Source organism: Oncorhynchus kisutch, linkage group LG11, assembly GCF_002021735.2.
Source record: "Oncorhynchus kisutch isolate 150728-3 linkage group LG11, Okis_V2, whole genome shotgun sequence".
NCBI classification, from domain to species: Eukaryota; Metazoa; Chordata; class Actinopteri; order Salmoniformes; family Salmonidae; genus Oncorhynchus; species Oncorhynchus kisutch.
The window spans coordinates 4,114,921-4,135,410 of record NC_034184.2 but is presented as its reverse complement, the minus strand read 5'-3'; the positions used below and the strand labels follow the sequence as shown (position 1 = coordinate 4,135,410).

Here is a 20,490-nt window from a genome sequence, read left to right as displayed (position 1 = left end):
AACCAAACAAATCAATCCATATTTTGGGTTGGTGATTCCTGATACATATACACTTATTAGATATTCCAAATAGGTTGTTTTAACTTGAGTCAATAATCTTGTGTACATTTTATTCCTTTACTAACTTGAACAAGCAGCCTAAAAAAACGTGTTGATGTAAACATTTCCATGTGATTTTAACTCATTACTAATATGAACAATTAGCCTGAGAAAAATAGTCCTCATTACTAAAATTAATAATTAGCCTGAGAAAATGGTTTGTTTCATTAGTTGTTTGCTTCTTTATACCTACTAAAATGTAAATAATTCTTAATGCTATGTTATGAATGAATGAATTACTTTCAGGTGATATTTAATGCTATCTTATGAATGAATGAATTGCTTTCAGTTGATGAGCAATGCTATGTTATGAAATCATTAATTACGTTCAGTAATCTTGCCTAAGAGCAAACATTGTGTTAGCTCTTAAAGATATCAAGGTTTTAGCTCAGTGTGCCAAGACAGTCTTGAGTAACTCTGACAACCTTGATTTGATACCAGGATGTTCACACAGGCCTTCGAGCAGCCAGTTTGGTCGACACTTGTCTCAGCAGGGCTGAGTCCTGGGGCCAGTCCAGATAGGTCCTGGTCTTGACTAGTCTTGCCAGATGGCTTGACCAGTCTTGCCAGTTGCCGAAGGGGATGTCCTCAAGGAAGACCAGGATGAGGATGTTCCTGTGCTCCACCAGCAGACGGAGGGTGGCCAGGCATAGCTTTAAAGAGCACCAGTTACTGCACAGGTTGTGATGGACTCATGGAGTAGCGGCTGCCATAGAGGCTGTCTGTGATGTTGTCATGATGTCCTTCCCCAGCAGGAAGTCCCTGCTGTGCAAGCTGAGACACAGGAATGGGGGCCTCCTCTGCTCCATGCCTGGCAGTAGCTTCTCCACCACCCAGCGTTTGTCGCTCCTGCTGAACGACTCAAAGGCCTTTAGAGACATGACCTCCTCCAGACAGCTGCGGGAGATGTGTCCGAGGAACAGCAGGTAGTCCCAGGCCAGCTAATGGAGCAGCACGACCAGCATGAGGAGGAGAAGGCCCATGGAGTTGCAGATGAACAAGACAAAGCCCACGTCTAGGGAACAGTTGGCCTTTGAGTACCTATTAAAGTTGTGGATAACATTTTCATTCTTGCATGTTAGTTCTGCGTCCCCAAGGTGATAGATGATGACCTGAGCATGTCTCTGTTTAATTTTTATTTCACCTTTATTTAACCAGGTAGGCTAGTTGAGAACAAGTTCTCATTTACAACTGTGACCTGGCCAAGATAAAGAAAGGAGTTTGACACATACAACAACACAGAGTAATACAAGGAATAAACAAACAAACATACAATCAATAATACAGTAGAAAAATCTATATGCAGTATGTGCAAATGAGGTAGGATAAGAGGGGTAAGGCAATACATAGGCCATGGTGGCAAAGTAATTACAATATAGCAATTAAACACTGGAATGGTAGGGTGTGCAGAAGATGAATGTGCAAGTGGAGATACTGGGGTGCAAAGGAGCAAGATAAATAAATAAATACAGTATGGGGATGAGGTAGATTGGATGTACATGTGCAGTGATCTGTGAGCTGCTCTGACAGCTGGTGTTTACAGCTAGTGATGGAGGTAAGAGTCTCCAACTCCAGGGATTTTTGCAGTTCGTTCCAGTCACTGGCAGCAGAGAACTGGAAGGAGAGGCGGCCAAAGGAAGAATTAGCTTTGGGGGTGACCTTTGAGATATACCTGCTGGAGCGCGTGCTACGGGTGGGTGCTGCTATGGTGACCAGTGAGCTGAGATAAGGCGGGGCTTTACCTAGCAGAGACCTGTAGATGACCTGCAGCCAGTGGGTTTGGCGACGAGTATAAAGTGAAGGCCAGCCAACGAGAGCATACAGGTCGCAGTGGTGGGTAATATATGGGGCTTTGGTGACAAAACGGATGGCACCGTGATAGACTGCATCCAATTTGTTGAGCAGTGTTGGAGGCTATTTTGTAAATGACATTTAGGATCGGTAGGATAGTCAGTTTTACGAGGGTATGTTTGACAGCATGAGTGAAGGATGCTTTGTTGCGAAATAGGAAGCCGATTCTAGATTTAGTTTTGGATTGGAGATGTTTAATGTGAGTCTGGGAGGAGAGTTTACAGTCTAATCAGACACGGAGGTAGTTTCCCACATATTCTAAGTCAGAACCATCCAGAGTAGTGATGCTGGACAGGCGGCATTGAAGCTCATCTGGAGGTTAGTTAACACAGTGTCCAAAGAAGGGCCAGAGGTATACAGAATGGTGTCGTCTGCGTAGAGATGAATCAGAGAATCACCAGCAGCAAGAGCGACATCATTGATGTATACAGAGAAGAGAGTTGGCCCGAGAATTGAACCCTGTGGCACCCCCATAGAGACTGCCAGAGTTCCGGACAACAGGCCCTCCGATTTGACATACTGAACTCTATCGGGGAAGTAGTTGGTGAACCAAGCGAGGCAATCGTTCGAGAAACTGAGTCTGCCAATAAGAATGTTGTGATTGAGAGAGTTGAAAGCCTTAGCAAGGTCAACGAATACAGCTGCACAGTAATGTCTCTTATCGATGGTGGTTATGATATCGTATAGGACCTTGAGCGTGGCTGAGATGCACCCATGACCAGTTCTGAAACCAGAGAGCATAGCAGAGAAGGTACGGTTAGATTCGAAGTGGTCGATAATCTGTTTGTTAACTTACCCTAGAAAGGTAAGACCCTAGAAAGGCAGGGTAGAATAGATATAGGTCTGTAGCAGTTTGGGCCCAGAGTGTCTCCCCCTTTGAAGAGGGGGATGACCGTGGCAGCTTTCCAATCTATGTGAATCTCGGAAGATACAAAAAAAGGGGTTGTACAGGCTAGTAATAGGGGTTGCAACAATTTCGGCAGATACTTTTAGAAAGAGAGGGTCCAGATTGTTTAGCCCGACTGATTTGTAGGGGTCCAGATTTTGCAGCTCTTTCAGAACATCAGCTATCTGGATTTGGGGAAGTGTCACACCCTGACCATAGTTTGCTTTGTATGTTTCTATGTTTTGGTTGGTCAGGGTGTGAGCTGAGTGGGCATTCTATGTTACATGTCTAGTTTGTCTAGTTCTATGTTTGGCCTGATATGGTTCTCAATCAGAGGCAGGTGTTCGTCATTGTCTCTGATTGGGAACCATATTTAGGTAGCCTGTTTGGTGTTGGGTTTTGTGGGTGATTGTCCTTGTTCTGTCTCTGTGTTACTTTGCACCAGTATTAGGCTGGTTCGGTTTTCGTGTTACGTTTATTGTTTTTGTATTTGATTCGTGTTTACTTTGTTTCATTAAACATGGATCGCAATAGCCACGCCGCATTTTGGTCTGACTCTACTTCACCTAAAGAAAACTGTGACAGGAAGGTTTGGGCTAGTTGCTGTGGGGAGTGCAGGGCTGTTGACCTGGGTAGGGGTAGCCAGGTGGAAAGCATGGCCAGCCGTAAAAAAATGCTTATTGAAATTCTCAATTATTGTGGATTTATCGGTAGTGACAGCGTTTCCTAGCCTCAGTGCCGTGGGCAGCTGGGAGGAGGTGCTCTTATTCTCCATGGATTTTACAGTGTCCCAGAACATTTAGGAGTTTGTACTACAGGATGCAAATTTCCGTTTGAAAAAGCTAACCTTAGCTTTCCTAACTGCCTGTGTATATTGGTTCCTAACTTCCTAAAAGTTGCATATCACGAGGGCTATTCGATGCTAATGCAGAACGCCACAGGATGTTTTGGGGTCCAGGATCCAGGGGACCAGCCAGTACTTATCACAGCTGATGACCTGGACATGTGTCTGTCCTTGGGCCCAGGGGACCAGCCAGGAGTTATCACAGTTGCAATGTATTCTAGGATCATAGAATACCAGGGACCTGGTCAGGGTCTCTGGGAAGCTCTCCATCACACTGAACTCTTCTAGAGATTCCACAATCAACTGCCTGAGGGAGTGGAGGTCTCTGCTCAGCTCTTCCTCCAGAGTGAATTGAATTCAGGCTCTCCAGCCTGGTCAGGTTGTGAAACATGTTGGCCAGCCTCTCCTATCAGGTTCAGAAACCTCAGCTGCACAAGCATGTTCAGGTCAGATAAGTATTCCAGGGAGGTGAGGTACCGTGCGGTGAAGTGATGCCCACGTAGAAGTTGATCATTACTGCTGTGAGACTGAAGACAGACTGGAAGATTGGCCTTTAGCAGTTGAGCACATAGCTGAAGAGTGAGGCCGGGTTTTAGGGTGCTGTTGATGATGGTAAGAGGGTACCCAATGGAGGAAATGTTCAAATGAGTCAGGCCTTGAGGGATGGCACCAAATTTTTATTTATTTATTTTACCTTTATTTAACCAGGTAGGCAAGTTGAGAACAAGTTCTCATTTACAATTGCGACCTGGCCAAGATAAAGCAAAGCAGTTCGACAGATAAAACGACACAGAGTTACACATGGAGTAAAAACAAACATACAGTCAATAATGCAGTATAAACAAGTCTATATACAATGTGAGCAAATGAGGTGAGAAGGGAGGTAAAGGCAAAAAGGCCAAGATGGCAAAGTAAATACAATATAGCAAGTAAAATACTGGAATGGTAGTTTTGCAATGGAAGAATGTGCAAAGTAGAAATAAAAAAATAATGGGGTGCAAAGGAGCAAAATAAATAAATAAATTAAAATTAAATACAGTTGGGAAAGAGGTAGTTGTTTGGGCTAAATTATAGGTGGGCTATGTACAGGTGCAGTAATCTGTGAGCTGCTCTGACAGTTGGTGCTTAAAGCTAGTGAGGGAGATAAGTGTTTCCAGTTTCAGAGATTTTTGTAGTTCGTTCCAGTCATTGGCAGCAGAGAACTGAAGGAGAGGCGGCCAAAGAAAGAATTGGTTTTGGGGGTGACTAGAGAGATATACCTGCTGGAGCGTGTGCTACAGGTGGGAGATGCTATGGTGACCAGCGAGCTGAGATAAGGGGGGACTTTACCTAGCAGTGTCTTGTAGATGACATGGAGCCAGTGGGTTTGGCGACGAGTATGAAGCGAGGGCCAGCCAACGAGAGCGTACAGGTCGCAATGGTGGGTAGTATATGGGGCTTTGGTGATAAAACGGATTGCACTGTGATAGACTGCATCCAATTTGTTGAGTAGGGTATTGGAGGCTATTTTGTAAATGACATCGCCAAAGTCGAGGATTGGTAGGATGGTCAGTTTTACAAGGGTATGTTTGGCAGCATGAGTGAAGGATGCTTTGTTGCGAAATAGGAAGCCAATTCTAGATTTAACTTTGGATTGGAGATGTTTGATATGGGTCTGGAAGGAGAGTTTACAATCTAACCAGACACCTAAGTATTTGTAGTTGTCCACGTATTCTAAGTCAGAGCCGTCCAGAGTAGTGATGTTGGACAGGCGGGTAGGTGCAGGTAGCGATCGGTTGAAGAGCATGCATTTAGTTTTACTTGCATTCAAGAGCAATTGGAGGCCACGGAAGGAGAGTTGTATGGCATTGAAGCTTGCCTGGAGGGTTGTTAACACAGTGTCCAGAGAAGGGCCGGAAGTATACAGAATGGTGTCGTCTGCGTAGAGGTGGATCAGGGACTCACCAGCAGCAAGAGCGACCTCATTGATGTATACAGAGAAGAGAGTCGGTCCAAGAATTGAACCCTGTGGCACCCCCATAGAGACTGCCAGAGGTCCGGACAGCAGACCCTCCGATTTGACACACTGAACTCTATCAGAGAAGTAGTTGGTGAACCAGGCGAGGCAATCATTTGAGAAACCAAGGCTGTCGAGTCTGCCGATGAGGATATGGTGATTGACAGAGTCGAAAGCCTTGGCCAGATCAATGAATACGGCTGCACAGTAATGTTTCTTATCGATGGCGGTTAAGATATCGTTTAGGACCTTGAGCGTGGCTGAGGTGCACCCATGACCAGCTCTGAAACCAGATTGCATAGCAGAGAAGGTATGGTGAGATTCGAAATGGTCGGTAATCTGTTTGTTGACTTGGCTTTCGAAGACCTTAGAAAGGCACGGTAGGATAGATATAGGTCTGTAGCAGTTTGGGTCAAGAGTGTCCCCCCCTTTGAAGAGGGGGATGACCGCAGCTGCTTTCCAATCTTTGGGAATCTCAGACGACACGAAAGAGAGGTTGAACAGGCTAGTAATAGGGGTGGCAACAATTTCGGCAGATAATTTTAGAAAGAAAGGGTCCAGATTGTCTAGCCCGGCTGATTTGTAGGGGTCCAGATTTTACAGCTCTTTCAGAACATCAGCTGAATGGATTTGGGAGAAGGAGAAATGGGGAAGGCTTGGGCGAGTTGCTGTTGGGGGTGCAGTGCTGTTGTCCGGGGTAGGAGTAGCCAGGTGGAAAGCATGGCCAGCCGTAGAAAAATGCTTATTGAAATTCTCAATTATGGTGGATTTATCAGTGGTGACAGTGTTTCCTATCTTCAGTGCAGTGGGCAGCTGGGAGGAGGTGTTCTTATTCTCCATGGACTTTACAGTGTCCCAGAACTTTTTTGAGTTAGTGTTGCAGGAAGCAAATTTCTGCTTGAAAAAGCTAGCCTTGGCTTTTCTAACTGCCTGTGTATAATGATTTCTAGCTTCCCTGAACAGCTGCATATCACGGGGGCTGTTCGATGCTAATGCAGAACGCCATAGGATGTTTTTGTGTTGGTTAAGGGCAGTCAGGTCTGGGGAGAACCAAGGGCTATATCTGTTCCTGGTTCTAAATTTCTTGAATGGGGCATGTTTATTTAGGATGGTTAGGAAGGCATTTTTAAAAAATATCCAGGCATCCTCTACTGACGGGATGAGATCAATATCCTTCCAGGATACCCCGGCCAGGTCGATTAGAAAGGCCTGCTCGCAGAAGTGTTTCAGGGAGCGTTTTACAGTGATGAGTGGCGGTCGTTTGACCGCTGACCCATTACGGATGCAGGCAATGAGGCAGTGATCGCTGAGATCTTGGTTGAAGACAGCAGAGGTGTATTTAGAGGGGAAGTTGGTTAGGATGATATCTATGAGGGTGCCCGTGTTTAAGGTTTTGGGGAGGTACCTGGTAGGTTCATTGATAATTTGTGTGAGATTGAGGGCATCAAGTTTAGATTGTAGGATGGCTGGGGTGTTAAGCATGTTCCAGTTTAGGTCGCCTAGCAGCACGAACTCTGAAGATAGATGGGGGGCAATCAGTTCACATATGGTGTCCAGAGCACAGCTGGGGGCAGAGGGTGGTCTATAGCAGGCGGCAACAGTGAGAGACTTGTTTTTAGAGAGGTGGATTTTTAAAAGTAGAAGTTCAAATTGTTTGGGTACAGACCTGGATAGTAGGACAGAACTCTGCAGGCTATCTTTGCAGTAGATTGCAACACCGCCCCCTTTGGCAGTTCTATCTTGTCTGAAAATGTTGTAGTTTGGAATTAAAATGTCAGAGTTTTTGGTGGTCTTCCTAAGCCAGGATTCAGACACAGCTAGAACATCCGGGTTGGCAGAGTGTGCTAAAGCAGTGAATAGAACAAACTTAGGGAGGAGGCTTCTAATGTTAACATGCATGAAACCAAGGCTATTACGGTTACAGAAGTCGTCAAAAGAGAGCGCCTGGGGAATAGGAGTGGAGCTAGGCACTGCAGGGCCTGGATTCACCTCTACATCGCCAGAGGAACATAGGAGGAGTAGAATAAGGGTACGGCTAAAAGCTATGAGAATTGGTCGTCTAGAACGTCTGGAACATAGAGTAAAAGGAGGTTTCTGGGGGCGATAAAATAGCATCAAGGTATAATGTACAGACAAATGTATGATAGGATGTGAATATAGTGGAGGTAAACCTAGGTATTGAGTGATGAAGAGAGAGATATTGTCTCTAGAAACATCGTTGAAACCAGGAGATGTCATTGCATGTGTGGGTGGTGGAACTAATAGGTTGGATAAGGTATAGTGAGCAGGACTAGAGGCTCTACAGTGAAATAAGCCAATAAACACTAACCAGAACAGAAATGGACAAGACATATTGACATTAAGGAGAGGCATGCTTAGTCGAGTGATCAAAAGGGTCCGGTGAGTGGAGAGGTTGGTTGGTGATTTAGACAGCTAGCCAGGGCATCGGTAGCAAGCTAGCATAGGATGGAGGTCTGTTGTTAGCTACCTCTTGCGTTCCGTCAGTAGATTAGTGGGGTTCCGTGTGGTAGAGGGGATTAATCCAAATCACACAACAACAACAAAAATAAAAACAATAGATATAGTTATAGAGGCTCAAGAAGAAAACATAATAATAATAATAAAAAATAAAAAAATATATATATAAAAAAAATTGTCCGATTGTCTATTCAGATAGCAGCCGGTAAGACAGCTAACGGTTAGCAGGCCGCAGATGGGCGTTCAGGAGCCAGCCGAATAACTCCTTCGGGTAGATAACGTCGGCAGTCCAGTTGTGAAGGCCCGGTGGGGCTCCGCGAAAGCAGTAAAACGGGTCCGGATAGGTGACTGCAGCCCAGGTGTGATTGATGGAACTCAGGAGTGATTGACGGAGCTTGCTAGCTCCGGAATAATTGATGTTTGCTCCGGAATCGACGAAGGCCGATAGTCACACGGATAGCAGCTAGCTAGCTGTGAGATCCGGGTATGAATGTCCAGAGAGCAGTCGAAATCCAGGGACATGGAGAGAAAAATTGGTCCGGTATGTTCCGTTCCGAGCCGCGCTGCGCCGTACAGAACTGGCGATAGATTTTCGAGCTAAAGGATAGCTGATGACCACAAACCGTGGTTAGCTGAATACTAACGATTTGCCAGTAAAGGAGCTAACTAGCTTCTGAACTAGCTTCTGGATTAGCTTCTGGCTAGTTTCAGGCTAGCTTCTTGGAGTTTCTGGCTAGCTTCTTGGAGGATTACAGATCTGAGGTAAATAATACTTTTTTATAAATATACATTGGTGAGGCGGGTTGCAGGAGAGTGTTTTGAAGATGAGTTGATGGAAAATAAAAATAAAATGAATGTGAAAAAGTTGTAAATATATATATATATACAGGACACGACAAGACGAGGACAAAAGACGTCTGAACTGCTATGCCACCTTGGTTTTTTTTCTAGATATATGTGTCACGTTCACACTGTTCTCCACCTCAGAGGGAGGAGGGAGAAAGTCCTCTAAATCTCTGATCGTCAGCAAAGTGAGGTGGATGAATGCAGACACGTCGACATATACAAGGGGGTTTTCTCGCAACATGAGGGTGTCCAAGCTGTCAAGGCCAAGGAAATTATTATCTGTAATCTGAGAGATCATGTTTAATGTTAGGTCTAAGAATCTCAATTCACCCAGTCCCTGAGATGTTAAGTCTAGAATAATAGTTATGTCATTGAGTCCTGAATCTAGCCACTCCAGAAGTCTCAAGCAACTGAAATGCTCCGAGGTGATGTTTGTGATGCGATAGGCATGCAAGGACAATCTCTTTAGCCTTGGGACAGGACTTTTGAATGTCACAAAGCAAAATGAACTGAGGGATAACTTTCAAAAGAAGACCAACTGCCACATCGGTACGATTCCTCAAACAATGAATCAAGCCTAAATTGACACTGTCATTATCTCTAGAAAAGATGACTATTTCTCAGTGCAGACCATGACTAGTTTCCAATTTTATGGATCCTTAAATCAAGTTTTGTGATTGAGAGTTCATGTACCACAAACAGACAAAAAATACATGTTTTGGTCGTCGAAATCGAAAGAACGCAATCTACTGATACCAGACTGCAGAAGCTGAGTCTGTCATTCATCAATGTCAGGCAAAATCAGACATGATATGTTTTCGAATCATATTTTATTATGTGACGCACCCCACTGAATGAAAAGTCCACTTCTTGCAGACAATAGAAATAAGGAAGCTCAAGAAAAGCTCTGTTTCTGTCAGAGCAGTTCTGGTGTCTTAAAATGTCTATCTCCTCTGAGTGAAAGAAATACATCCCAGCAAGAGACACTAATGTCATGACCTGACCTGAGATATATCTGTTTTCTTTATATTTTGGTTAGGTCAGGATGTGACTAGGGTGGGGACGCTAGTTTTTGTATTGTCTAGGGTTGTTGTATGTCTAGGGTTGTTGTAGGTCTAGGGGTTTTTGTATGTCAATGTTGGCCTGATATGGTTCTCAATCAGAGGTAGCTGTTTATCGTTGTCTCTGATTGGGGATCATATTTAGGTAGCCATTTCCCGTTTGTGTTTGGTGGGATCTTATTCTATGTTTAGTTGCCTGTCTGCACTATTCGTATTAGCTTCACGGTTCGTTTTGTTAGTTTGTTCAGTGTGCTTTCTGTAATAAAATAAGAATGTACACCACGCTGCACCTTGGTCTCCTTCGTATAACGAACGTGACAACTAAGTTGTTGTAAGATTAATTTTAATAGATACCTAAAACCGGATTGTCTTCTCAGAAATAATGCAGTTGTTACTCAACCGACCCAAGGAAGCAAAAATCCAAACCGCATAAAATCCCAACAGAGGAAAGACCAACCTAATTTTTCTGGTGGAGTAGAAACACCTGCAGATTATGTTGGTGGTTTTGTTTGTCCAAGGGAATTGATTTCAGTTTCTTGTTCAGTTTAACTCAGTGAAGGTCAGTTTATCCAATGTCTGGAATAGATGACTGAGCAGCAGATTTCTGCTTTAATAAATGGCGTGAGAACTTTTTGGGTTTATATGTCGATGGATTAAAAGTCCTGTCCCAACTGAAGTTATTTCACTGCTTTGCCTGTTACCTGTGTTCAGCTCCCCTTTGTCTGTTACCTGTGTTCCATCTCCTATGTGAATCTCACCTTTGTTCTATCTCCTCTGTCTGTCACCTGTGTTCTAGCTTTTCGGTGTCTGCTACTTGTGTTGTATCTCCTCTGTGTCTTACCTGTGTTCTATATCCTCTGTGTATTTTACCTGTGTTCTTTCTCCTCTGTGTGTTTTACCTGTGTTCTTTCTCCTCTGTGTGTTTTACCTGTGTTCTTTCTCCTCTGTGTGTTTTACCTGTGTTCTTTCTCCTCTGTGTGTTTTACCTGTTTTCTATCTGATCTGTGTCTGTTACCTGTGTTCTTGCTCCTGTATATTTTACCTGAGTTCTTTCTCCTCTGTGTCTGTTACCTGTTCTTTCTCCTGTCTTTTACCTGTGTATATTTGACTTGTGTTGTATCTCCTGTCTGTTACCTGTTTTCTATCTCATCTGTGTCTGTTACCTGTTTTCTATCTCATCTGTGTCTGTTACCTGTGTTCTTGCTCGTCTGTCTGTTACCTATTCTATATCCTCTGTGTTCAGTCTCTTTCTGGTCTATTTTTCTATTGTTTGGACAGAGAGAGAGGCTTTGAGGCACAATTACTGTTACTGATTACCACTGTCTATCTTCCCTTTCCACATGTGCCGAGTACAACAGGTTTAGACCTTACTGTGAACTGCTTACTTACAAGCCCTTAACCAACAATGCAGTTCAAGAAATAGAGTCAAGAAAAACACTTACCGAATAAAAGAGAAAAAAAATCAACACAATAAATGTACATAACAATAACGAGGCTCTATACAGGGGGAACCTGTACTGATCATGCCCCAGGACTATCTGACATGATGACTCCTTGCTGTCCCCAGTCCACCTGGCCGTGCTGCTGCTCCAGTTTCAACTGTTCTGCCTTATTATTATTCGACCATGCTGGTCATTTATGAACATTTGAACATCTTGGCCATGTTCTGTTATAATCTCCACCCGGCACAGCCAGAAGAGGACTGGCCACCCCACATAGCCTGGTTCCTCTCTAGGTTTCTTCCTAGGTTTTGGCCTTTCTAGGGAGTTTTTCCTAGCCACCGTGCTTCTACACCTGCATTGCTTGCTGTTTGGGGTTTTAGGCTGGGTTTCTGTACAGCACTTTGAGATATCAGCTGATGTACGAAGGGCTATATAAATAAATTTGATTTGATCCCTATAAAAAGGTAATGAGTTGTATGTGTTGGTATATTTGACATGCAACAGAGTCTGGGGTCACTCTCAACTAACTAACTTTGGTAGGCCCAGATCTATATGTAACGTGGTACCTTTCTCAGTAAAGGCACACATGTTTTTTTAACCAATAATGTCAGTTGTATCTTAATTATCCCATTCACTCCATATCCAAATGTCAAAATAGACCTTTCGCAATTACATCACATAGTGTGATTGCCTGCATATTTGGTGAGCTTCTCTCTTTAAGAAAAATTGAATGAAAATAAATTAAACCAACATGGTGTAAACTATGGTTGGATGTGGATCACCCATGTGTGTTTTGTGTGTCTATGACAATGGAGACCAAGATGATTATGGTTTGGCTAATTGCAGGCAGGTTATATAATAGCTTGCACTATGGGAGGGTTCATATTTCACAGATTGGAGGAGAAAGGACAAGGGTGCTGGCGATCGGCATGTAATATGTTTAACTACGGGAGTGTTTTGAGAATTGGAAATTGCTTACATCCCTCTCTGTCCACGGGGACACTGTCCAGATCTCAAGGTACACACACACACACACACACACACACACACACACACACACACACACACACACACACACACACACACACACACACACACACACACACACACACACACACACACACACACACACACACACCCACACACGTAGCGTGTTTCAGGGCCTTCATGGCATAGTGCCAAAGCGTCACTGCCATTTCAAGGCATTGTCTGCGTGGCAAACACAGTAGAAGGGCAAGTAGGAAAGGTTTTTCTGTTGCAGAGATCTATGCAGAGATAAATGCATCACGTTAGATACATCCAACACCACTCTGTTCTGGAGTCTAGGTTCATCATTTAATAATCTTCCTCTGAGCGGAGAGTGAGACAGTCAGACATAACCACAATACTACTTTTTGAATATGAGGAATTTTTCACACGTAATATTTACTCTGATGTTTTCATGACGTGGCAACACAGAACTGTGAACCTCTCTCCAACGTGACATGCTTCATGTCATTTACAGTTTTTTTTCGATTGCTAAACGACAGTGGACACAACTGGAGTCACATGTGCAAAACTCTAACTACAGTCTGCACAGCAGCAGTTCATGTGGACCAAACTCTAGTTCGTTTTTCATTGCTTGAACACAGTTTTCAAAACTCTACACACTTATCCCATGACTTTAACCACAACCTGCACAACACTGTGGATTTACAGCACTTTGTTCAAATGCTAACACACTGCTGTCAAAACTGTGAACCACACATTCAAAACGGAATAGATTTCAGCCTTGTGCCTTTCAAACACTGCTGATTGCAATTTCAGCTGAAAGGCTAAGCAGGTGTCTTTTTTTAGACTTGTTAGTGAACACACACACATATTACAGTATATATAGGTAGAGCTCAGAAAGACTCATTTTGGAAATTGAACAAGGAAGATGAGTTCGTGGAGGGAGAAGGGTGGCAGGGAGAGGGCGGATGCGTGGAGGAAGACAAAGAAGACAAAGAGCTGTTACAAAGAGCTGAAATAAGGGCTACACTTATAGACCATGTCGTGAACCATGGTCTCTCATTGAGAGAGGCAGGGTTGAGGGTGCAACCCAATCTGCAAAGATCCACAGTGGCATCTGTAATGCGAATTTTCCATCATGCAAACAGGTGAGAGTTACATCCTTACAGTAAATGAAAACATTACAGGAATCTATTTTGTATTGCAATTATAGAATATTTACACAGATATATATTACAGTAAGTTTGACTGTAAAATATATTTTTACAACAGGACCCAAAGGCTGCCCCCAACAGGGGGAAGAGGAAAAATATTTTCAGATGCGCAGGAAAATGCTATTGTTGACATGGATGTTGTCAACAATGCAATAAAACTGCGGGAGATTCAAGATAGAGTGCTGGCTGATAATGATATATTTGAAAATGTTAATTCTGTCAGCACAACAACTATTGCTCGAGTCCTAAAGAAACACCAAGTTACAATGAAACAGTTATACACTGTACCGTTCGAGAGAAACAGTGAACGGGTAAAAGAGCAAAGATACCAATATGTCCAGGTAAGACGTCTGAGGTTACACAGCTATACAAAATATTTACAGTAAAAAAAAACACTAGCATTTCTACAGTAAAACTGTGCACTTACTGTTTTTCAGAGAGTAATGGAGGTGGAAGCACTGGAAAGACCACATTCATTTGTATTTATCGATGAAGCTGGATTTAACCTTGCCAAAACACGGCGCAGAGGAAGGAATGTTATAGGTCAAAGGGCCACTGTGGAGGTTCCAGGCCAAAGGGGGGGAAATATCACCATGTGTGCTGCAATGGCCAATGATGGTTTGCTTCTCAACACACCACTCATTGGCCCATACAACACAGGAAGGCTTATAGCTTTGCTAGAACAGCTCTATGCTCAGCTAGTGCCAGCAGAACAGGGGGAGCCAGTAAGAAACCCCCAAGTTTTTGTCATAGTTTGCGATAACGTTGCTTTTCACCACTCTGTAGCTGTCACAGATTGGTTTGCAGCACATCACAGATTTATGGTTTTGTACCTGCCTGCATATTCACCCTTCCTCAACCCAATAGAGGAGTTTTTCTCTGCCTGAAGGTGGAAAGTGTTTGGTCACCACCCACATGACCAAATGTCTCTTTTGGAAGCCATGGGTGCCGGATGTGAGGACACATAACAACCCTATTACAGGGGCTTAGTCACTGGCTTGCTGGGGCTCTCTCATGCCGTCCCTGGAGGGGGTGCGTCACCTGAGTGGGTTGATTCACTGTTGTGGTCATCCTGTCTGGGTTGGCGCCCCCCCCCCCTTGGGTTGTGCCGTGGCGGAGATCTTTGTGGGCTATACTCAGCCTTGTCTCAGGATGGTAAGTTGGTGGTTGAAGATATCCCTCTAGTGGTGTGGGGGCTGTGCTTTGGCAAAGTGGGTGGGGTTATATCCTTCCTGTTTGGCCCTGTCCGGGGGTGTCCTCGGATGGGGCCACAGTGTCTCCTGACCCCTCCTGTCTCAGCCTCCAGTATTTATGCTGCAGTAGTTTATGTGTCGGGGGGCTGGGGTCAGTTTGTTATATCTGGAGTACTTCTCCTGTCCTATTCGGTGTCCTGTGTGAATCTAAGTGTGCGTTCTCTAATTCTCTCCTTCTCTCTTTCTTTCTCTCTCTCGGAGGACCTGAGCCCTAGGACCATGCCCCAGGACTACCTGACATGATGACTCCTTGCTGTCCCCAGTCCACCTGGCCATGCTGCTGCTCCAGTTTCAACTTCCACCTGACTGTGCTGCTGCTCTAGTTTCAACTGTTCTGCCTTATTATTATTCGACCATGCTGGTCATTTATGAACATTTGAACATCTTGGCCATGTTCTGTTATAATCTCCACCCGGCACAGCCAGAAGAGGACTGGCCACCCCACATAGCCTGGTTCCTCTCTAGGTTTCTTCCTAGGTATTGGCCTTTCTAGGGAGTTTTTCCTAGCCACCGTGCTTCTACACCTGCATTGCTTGCTGTTTGGGGTTTTAGGCTGGGTTTCTGTACAGCACTTTGAGATATCAGCTGATGTACGAAGGGCTATATAAATACATTTGATTTGATTTGATTTGACACGAGTCCAGAGGACTGCCAGGGATGGATAAGGCACTCCAGAAGGTTCTTCCCCAGGTGCATGGCAAGAGAAAACATTAGATGTGATTTTGAAGAAAACCTGTGGCCTGATGCTAGAGAGAGGCAGGATTAGCCCCTCAATTATTTGTTCGAATTACAGTATGTACTTTTAGTTTCTACCTTTTTTTTCTCATTACTGTAATTCCGTAAATTACTACAGACTATTGAAGCAAACTGCTAATTTTCATTTACCTTAAAGACTTGTTATGTTCTAAAATGTTTAATAAATCATGTGAAAGAATGTCACTCTTTTCTTTGAAGAAAATATGACTTTGTATGATGTCACTGAAATGGTTCAAACTGTAAAGATGAAAAGTTAGTATTTTCTGTATTGGTGTTTGATGTGTTTTTACTCTCAGTGTGTTCTGGGTGACAGTGTGTGTTATCTCAGTGAGGGTTGTGCATAGTGTTTTTACTCTCAGTGTGTTCTGAGTGACAGTGTGTGTTATCTCAGTGAGGGTTGTGCATAGTGTTTTTACTCTCAGTGTGTTCTGAGTGACAGTGTGTGTTATCTCAGTGAGGGTTGTGCATAGTGTTTTTACTCTCAGTGTGTTCTGAGTGACAGTGTGTGTTATCTCAGTGAGGGTTGTGCATAGTGTTTGGCTGCACTAAGCGTGTTTTGAGCCATGTGTTAAGAGTTGTGTTGCTTGGAATGAGTTTTGCAGGTGATGTGAACTGTTTAGCTCAGGTGACTGTTGGTAGTGCAGACTGTAGTTAGAGTTTTGCACATGTGACTCCAGTTGTGCCCACTGTCGTCTAGCAATCGAAAAACCCTGTAAGAACAGACTGGATAATGTTTCTTTGACCTTTGCATAAATAAGACACCCTTTCAGGCCTTTCTATGAGCCACAGGTGTGCCACAGGTTTACCATAATACACTCACTTCATAGTATATCTTTATTTGTTTGAAGGAAATGGACACAAAAACATACAGAATTATGTGTAATTACATGTGAAGCTTTATTTAATTTTGAAGGAACTATGAAAGGAAAACAAACTAGACAAGGGTCTATAGTGTTCACCAGGAGGAAGTGCTTGATGTTGTCTGGGCCAAACTGGCGGAATGGTTTGAATTTACTGCTCCACCACAGTAACATTGTCCTAATCACAAGGTAAACAGATACTTCCCCTCCTATCAGAGCGCTCGGCAAATGGGGGGTTAACTTTCACTGTTGTTTTCCTACTTATTCGGATTGAAAAACACCAGCATAATTATTTGTAAGTACCACTTTGATTTTGTGAATTTGTTTGAAAGAGGCTGAAGGTGTTTTACTGAATTATTCACTTAAGTTTGGTGATGGAATTTCCTTGCAGCATTTCAAGTCAAATTAGAAGGGAAAGACGGGAGCTGGGTAGTGTTACATATCTTTAGGCTTTTTTCCATTTCCTGATTTTAATCTGACTCCACCTCCTGAAGACTTTATGTTGCCCAATTATTTTAATTTAATTTTACACATACATAAAAGTATAACTAAGAATGCCACACTCACTCAATGAAATAAACAAATAAACCAATTTATTAATTCATTCTACATTTAATCATGGTGTGTAATCAATGTATCATTTCATATTGTATATGAAACATTTCATTTGTATAAACAAAAAGTGAAAAAAATCAATAACATTCATTGAGATATGTTCAGCAACCATAACGTTCATTGAGATATGTTCTGCAACCATAACGTTCATTGAGATATGTTCAGCAACCATAACGTTAATTGAGATATGTTCAGCAACCATAACGTTCATTGAGATATGTTCAGCAACCTTAACGTTCATTGAGATATGTTCTGCAACCATAACGTTCATTGAGATATGTTCAGCAACCATAACGTTCATTGAGATATGTTCAGCAACCATAACGTTCATTGAGATATGTTCTGCAACCATAACGTTCATTGAGATATGTTCAGCAACCATAACGTTCATTGAGATATGTTCAGCAACCATAACGTTCATTGAGATATGTTCAGCAACCATAACGTTCATTGAGATATGTTCAGCAACCATAACGTTCATTGAGATATGTTCTGCAACCATAACGTTCATTGAGATATGTTCAGCAACCATAACGTTCATTGAGATATGTTCAGCAACCATAACGTTCATTGAGATATGTTCAGCAACCATAACGTTCATTGAGATATGTTCAGCAACCATAACGTTCATTGAGATATGTTCAGCAAGGGATAGACGAGGTTGAAGAGAAGGAAGCAACATGACTGCCTCATGTACAGTGCATTCGGATTCAGATCACTTGACTTTTCCACATTTTCTGACATTACAGCCTTATTGTAAAATGTATTAAAAAACATTTTCCCTCATCAATCTACGCAAAATACCCCATAATGACGAAGCAAAAACAGCTTTTTAGACATTTTTGCAAATATATTAAAAATAAAAAAACTGAAATATACTATTTACATACTCAGTATTTTGGTGAAGCCTCTTTGGCAGCAATTACAGCCTTGAGTCTACGAGCTTGGAACACCTGTATTTGGGGAGTTTCTCCCATTCTTTGTAGATCCTCTCAAAATCTATCAGGTTGGATGGGAGCATCGCTGCACAGATATTTTCAGGTCTCTCCAGAGTCCAGGCTCTGGCTAGGCCATTCAGGGACATACAGAGAATTGTACCTAAGCCACTCCTGTGTTGTCTTGGCTGTGTGCTTAGGGTTGTTGTCCTGTTGGAAGGTGAACATTCACCCCAGTCTGAGTTCCTGAGCGCTCTGGAGCAGGTTTTCATCAATGGTCTCTCTATATTTTGCTCTGTTCATCTTTCCCTTGATCCTGAATAGTAGTCCAGTCACTGCCGCTGAAAAACATCCCCACAGCATGATGCTGCACCACTGTGCTTCACCGTAAGGATGGTGCCAGGTTTCCTCCAGATGTGACGCTTGGCATTCAGGCGAAAGAGTTCAATCTTGGTTTATTCAGGCCAAATAATAATGTTTCTCATGGTCTCAGTACCTTAGGTGCCTTCTGGAAAACTCCAAGCGGGCTGTCATGTGACTTTTACTGAAGAGTGGCTTCCTTCTGGCCACTCTACCATAAAGACCTGATTGGTGGAGTGCTGCAGAGATGGTTGTCCTTCTAGAAGGTTCTGCCATCTCCAAAGATGAATTCTGGAGCTCTGTCAGAGTGACCATCGGGTTCTTGCACACCTACCTGACCAAGGCCTTTGTCCCCCGATTGCTCACTTTGGCCGTGCGGTCAGCTCTAGGAAGACTCTTGGTGGCTCCAAACTTCTTCCATCTAAGATTGATTGAGGCCATTGTTTTCTTTGGGACTTTCAATGCTGCAGAAATGTTTTGGTACCCTTCCCCAGATCTGTGCCTCGACACAATCCTGTCTCTACGGAAAATTCCTTCGACCTCATGGCTTGGTTTTTGCTCTGACATGCACTGTGAACTGTGGGACCTTACATAGACTGGTGTGTGCCTTTCCAATTCATATACAATCAATTGAATTTACCACAGATGGACTCCAATCAAGTTGTAAAAACATTTCAAGGATGACCAATGGAAACAGTGTGCACCTAAACTCAATTTCGAGTCTCATAGAACATTTCAATTTAGAAAAACAATTCTGCAAACAATTAATAGGCCCTGTTTTCTCTTTGTCATTATGGGTTATTGTGAGTAGTTTGATGAGGAAAAAAAGTGATTAAATCCATTTCAGAATAAAGCTGTAACGTAACAAAATGTGGAAAAACTTCAAAGGGTCTGACATTTTCAGAATGCACTCTATCTGTGCTGAGTAGCGGGCTGCTCTCTCTTCTCCAGTGCTGGCTCCAGTTGTCTCGCTGCATGCCCAGTGGTGTGGACCGGTGGTGGTGTGCTGCTCTGGGTGTCCCGGGCAGGGGGGTCTGGGCCTGGGCCTGGGCCTGAATGTAGGCCTGAATGTAGGCCTGGGACAGGCATGCCAGCTGCCACATGTGCCTGGCTGGAGCTCAGAGGATTGTTAGCAGGCTTTTTTGGAAACAAGAAGAGAGCCCCACAAATTAATTACACTGGAAACAGGAAGACAGCCACACTCATTAATTATACTGAAACCACGAAGACAGCCACACTCATTAATTACACTGAAACCATGAAGACAGCCACACTCATTAATTACACTGAAACCACGAAGACTGCCACACTCATTAATTACACTGAAACCATGAAGACAGCCCCACTCATTAATTACACAGGAAACAGGAAGACAGCCCCACACATCAATTACACGGGAATAATGAAGACAGCCCCACACATTGATTACACTGGAAACACTCAAACGGCATGCCATTGCATTTCTCCATCTCTGGCCCGTGCATGTTAACATTCCCACACATACTGAGAGTTATTACAAATGGGTGATATCATGCATGGCTGAATATAGTCATATAATATGAATATACTTACAGTATATGTACTCTGTCTCGCAGACTATTTCCGACCTCTGCAAGTATACATTTGAATTCAATCTAGTCATCAGAAAGGTTTCAATAATATGATGTTGATTTTTAACATAATTTCATAATTGTTTGGGTGGTTAACATTTTATGAATGTGTGCTTTCTAAAATTTAAATTGGATTATTTAAAGTTTCATAAATATATAGCAGGGGATATTAAAGAAGAAGTACCTCTAGATATACTGTACCTCTACCTACCTCTAGATATACTGTACCTCTACCTACCTCTAGATATACTGTACCTCTACCTACCTCTAGATATACTGTACCTCTACCTACCTCTATATATACTGTACCTCTACCTACCTCTAGATATACTGTACCTCTACCTACCTCTAGATATACTGTACCTCTACCTACCTCTAGATATACTGTACCTCT

The 20,490-nt window shown here is 43.1% G+C and overlaps 1 pseudogene; it reads right to left on the bottom strand.

Annotated features, from left to right (window-relative positions):
- Nucleotides 1-545: 545 nt before the first annotated feature.
- Nucleotides 546-4,194, bottom strand: LOC109898968 (toll-like receptor 13; annotated as a pseudogene).
- Between the last annotated feature and the right edge of the window lie 16,296 nt (nucleotides 4,195-20,490).